Raw genomic sequence first — 5,107 nt, 5'->3', positions numbered from 1 at the left:
GTACGTTGTCGCGAATAAACCGATTAACGGTTTAATGTAGTACTCCTAAAAGTTTAGTCTTTTACCATCTTACTGCCTTATCACTTAGCACCGGGTGAATAGCAGTCGCAGTCAAGTGCTAACTTCTGGGCACAGGCCTCGTCTCTCATAGGAGAGACGGTTCTAGAGCATAGAATCACCACGCTGCTCCAATGCGGGTTGGTGGGCTTAAACGACTATTACCACAATTAAAGCATAGGTAATAACCAGGACAAACGGCTTTACGTGCTCTCCGAGGCAAGGAGTCTGACCATTGGCGTGCACAGGGTTTCTGACCGGGGTAGGCATAAAGCAGGAATATCGCTTCAATTTGAAAAATCCTTCTCATAAGCGACTTATATAAACATTTTAGGGTAGGCAGTGCATTTGTGTTCATATGAATTGCTTACCACTGGGTCTGACACCGCTAACTTCCCAACTCCGGGCTGGTACCAAAAATTCTCTAATAGAAAATACACAAAACCTTAAATAATTTGGCCCGACCCGAATTTGGATTCGAACCTAGGTCCTCGTGAATTGTAGTTTAACATGCTATCCACTAGACTAACGAGGCATTTAGCAAGCAGGCAATAATGTATAATATGTATTTTGTATCATGTACCTTGTGGGGAAACTTGTATGTTATATTAAAATAAAATATATAAATAAAAAAATTATTTTTCGTTTCCTTGTACATATACAACGTGTAAATGAAAACAGAAATAATTCTTCACAGGCATTCAAAGTAGTTTACTTACTGTCTCTAAGACTGCCATAGTTTTAACTGGAATAAATTAGATACAGAGACAGCCCTAACCTCTAATGCAAAATTAGAATCATGTGACTCCTGACACTTCTTACTTAGGTACGCATTTCGTAACGTAGGTACTATGCGTTTGTCGGTCTTTTACTTTCAATAGGGTTGTCAAAAGTAAACACCTAGAAGGTTTTGAATTCTTTTGTATGTAATAATATATAATATGCTTCTTTTTATTTAATATTCTTACAGGCTGAGTTCTTATGAAATATACTTATGCTTTCTTCAATATTATTTTGTAATTCCGTTACACATTGTGTATAAAAATATAGTTTATGGTCCGGAGACCCAGTGGCGTGCACAGGGTTTCTGACCAGGGTATGCATAAAGCAGGTACATGTCATAAAATGGAAAAAATCCCCTCCAATACGGTTTATATAAAATAATTTGGGTATGCAGTGCTTTTGTGCATGTATGAAGTGCACGCCACTGCGGAGACCGACATACGTTTTTAGGCCGGGAGCACAATATTGGTTTATCATCATCATATGAACCCATTACGGGCACGGCAGGGTGATTACGTATCTCGCGACAGGCTTGCAACAGGAGTAAATCTTGCAATCACTGCTGTCAAATGTCACTTTTGTTTATTTATTCTATGGAAAAGTGACGTTTGACAGCAGTGATTGCAAGATTTACGCCTGTCGCATTGCTGTCGCGAGATACGTAATCACCCTGCAGGACTTCACACGCCTTTTAGAACATTATAGAGAACACTCAGGCAGGCATGCAGGTTTGCTCGCGTTGAAGCAAGTGAAATTGTAATTGCTTAAAACGCACATAACTTCGAAAAGTTAGAGGTACGTCCTGGGATTCGACTTCGGCACCCCGAAAGTGACCCGAAGTTCTAACCACTGAGATATCACCGCCACCTTATAGGTTTATACTTTGACCCAAAACCTCTTTGAACATATATCATTATTAGTTCATATTAATTAGAAACGAGTCACGATTGGCATGAAAGATGGTTTTAAATTAGTTTATTATAGTAATACGTAGTTAATTACCTGTTCTGAAAGACATTAGAGAAATCAATCATTCTAGAAAATTATGGAAAATGTTGTAAGAAGTCTTCTTTGAAAGTGAAAAATATTTAGTCAAGATTTTATTACTTCTTTAGATAACAGTGTACCTATGCGGTCAGGGCCGGAACGAAACATCTGTTATGAAAATGTAGCTTAGTTTGATATGGTCCGCGAAAAGCAGGAGAATCTGCATGGTTTAATTTTTAATTTCTTCAATCCTTATACTCCACACCAAACAGATCTTCGGCAATGTATTCTCTACGTACGTTTCACTGCGAAACCGGAGCATCCTCAGGAGATGTTGACTTTACAATGAATAATTGTTAAGCCAATGTTATTTAAAAACGGTGAGCTTGACCGTGCAGGCTCGACTTTACATAAAGTTAACTAACTTACTAACTAAAATTACATCGAGTCACAGTTCAAAATATTTGGTTCAATCAGCAACATAAGCAATTTAATGTCATTCCAAATTATATTAATATCAGATCCAACACGCGAAGTCGAGCATGTAATATTGCAATAACTAAAGCCCAACGAATTTGGTTCAATAAGGAATCGCGGTACTGGTTTACGGTTAGAGACAATTTGAACATAATATACCTACCTGCCTATCATGGATTTGCGCAAAGTAACGCCTGCATCTATCCAATGAAATATCTATTGTCGACTGTGTCTAACGAATATAAATCACATAATTTAAGATTTTTGCACAACTATTGTTACTTTCCAATTTTCCAAAAAATCAATGCCAATAAAACATACAAATTACCACGCTTTTACATATATAATGTTTAATCTACAAATGTACGTAATGACTGCCGCGGTAAAGCATAGCATTTTTTATCAACTTATGCAATTATAATTTATTTTTATATTTTAAGCGGATAATAAGATTTAATAAGACTGCATTATCCCAACAGTTTAGCCGGCTAGCATATTATATTGGATCATTACTTGCCACCAAGTGAGATGACAGCGAAGGGCTAACTTGTACTAGCATTAAGAAAAGGGTTCAACTAAACATGTGAAAACCCAAGACAATAACAAAAAAATCGAAAAAAACCAAACAATTCTGTACAGGAATTTCTAGTTCTTATCTTTAATAGAAGTCGTTTTATAGGTGGTACGAAGTTCATTAGGTACTAATAAAATAAAGCTTCAAAATAAAGCGAGTTATCGAGTTATTGAGTTTCAAAGTACATAACTATAAAATTCATTGAAATAACCGTAAGTACCTATACCTAATTAACCGTACCATATTTGGCATGTTATCAATATCCAAACGAATCTGTTTATAAATGAATTAATTAATTACAATTTACAATAGATAAGTAGATATTATTTAATTGAATGTAACAAAACAGGTCCTGTTTTGTTATATTGAACTTTTTCTTAATAAAAAAATATTTTTGTCCCGCAACGTCATAATATTTTGGTAAATTGCGCGGGTCATTGATACATCGTAGGTACGACGCAAGCGTCCAGTGGCTCGCTAAAGGGACATCGCGTAAAATGGCGCGAATAGATTTAGTCAAAACAAATAACTTTTGTCTAGTTTTAATGTAATAAAGTAGTGAATTTTGTGTCCAGTGATGAGTGGTATAGTTCTTCTAATTATTGTGAGTAAAACAAACGTGTTTTATCGTGTTTTTGAATGTGTAAAGTGTCAATAACGATGGCGTACTAGGTAGAAGAAACAATAGGTATGGACTTAAATCTCTGTTTTTATTATAGATACATGATGAAAGACTTATTTCGATAAAATAGTGCATTGGAAATATTATCTACTTTCTAATAATGTATAGTTTATACGCTAATTTTATAAAACAAAGCCGTCATAAAGCGAATTTATGTTCACAGTTCCCCGACACTGTAGGTGCAGTAGCCCGGCTGCGGTCCCGACGTTTGACGGGTTAAAGCGAACGCTCGGCCGAGCGACTTGGTAGGCGTAGGGTATGGTAAGATATATAGGATACGCTACGGAACTTCATGATTCGGTCGCCGAGCTCAAAGCCCGCGATAAAATCTATGCAATAGTTTAATTATAAAAAGTGTCTCACTGTTTATATGGACCTTTGAAAAGGAGTAGAGACTACAATTTTTCCTACCTAGTAGTTGTTAGTGAATACACAGGTATGCTAGTATTATTTATAAGTACACTAGCTGTTGCCCGATTGTTTTTTTATTTCATGCATTCAATTTAGTTGTAAGTCTAAAAAAAATTAAAGTATTCAGTATCGCTAAGCCTTGAATGAGGGGTTTGCTGCTGTCCGCTGAGGAGTTCTGTCCTCAATCTGCAACCACATTCAGATCAACACAAATTTTGGGCAAAATTCAACAATATAACCTCTATAGTACAAAAATAATTATTTAAATCGGTTATAATTTGTCGGACTAATGGTGTAAAATCGTTAAAACACTTTCATCCCCCCTCCCAAAGGAACCGAGCTTAATGTCGAGATAAAAAGTATCCTATATTACTTCTAACACTTCCAAGAATATGTGTACAAAGTTACATGAGGATCGGTTAAGCAGTTTTTGCGTGAAAGCGTAACAAACAAACTTACATTGACATTTATAATATTAGTAGGGATAGGGATAGGCATATATAGCAGATGACGTTTAGTTCTGAAATAAGCTATTGTAAGGAGGTTTGATCTTAATTTGACAAATAACCGCTAAGGTTTCTAGAAGGCCCTATCACGACGCGCCGATGACTCCAACTCATTCGTCATCATTAACCCATTGCCGAAACAATACAGGCCACGCGTCTCTCCTCACCATTAAAGCCGTAGTCCACCACGGTTTCCATGTGCCGATTGGCAGACTTCACACGCGTTTTAGGACGTTCCATGTGAAATAGTGGAGTTTATTGTGACAGAGCTCGTCCGGGGAAGTTCTACCGCAATGCTTATTTTTGCCGCTAAGCAGCATTGTTTTTGACGGCCGCATGGCGCAGTGGTCAGCGACCCTGTTTTCTGAGTCCAAGGCCGTGGGTTCGATTCCCACAACTGTAAAATGTTTATGTGATGAACATGAATGTTTTTCAGTGTCTGGGTGTTTATCTGTATATTATAAGTATTTATGTGTATTTTATTCATAAAAAAAAATATTCATCAGCTAACTTAGTACCCATAACACAAGCTACGCTTACTTTGGGGCTGGATGGCGATGTGTGTATTGTCTTTGTATATTAAAAAAAAAATAATGTCGCAATGCTGTGTTCCGGTCTGAAAGGCGTTGT

Source organism: Pararge aegeria, chromosome 25, assembly GCF_905163445.1.
Source record: "Pararge aegeria chromosome 25, ilParAegt1.1, whole genome shotgun sequence".
Lineage (NCBI taxonomy): Eukaryota > Metazoa > Arthropoda > Insecta > Lepidoptera > Nymphalidae > Pararge > Pararge aegeria.
The sequence above is the reverse complement of the archived record's forward strand: the minus strand, read 5'-3'. Positions refer to the sequence as shown.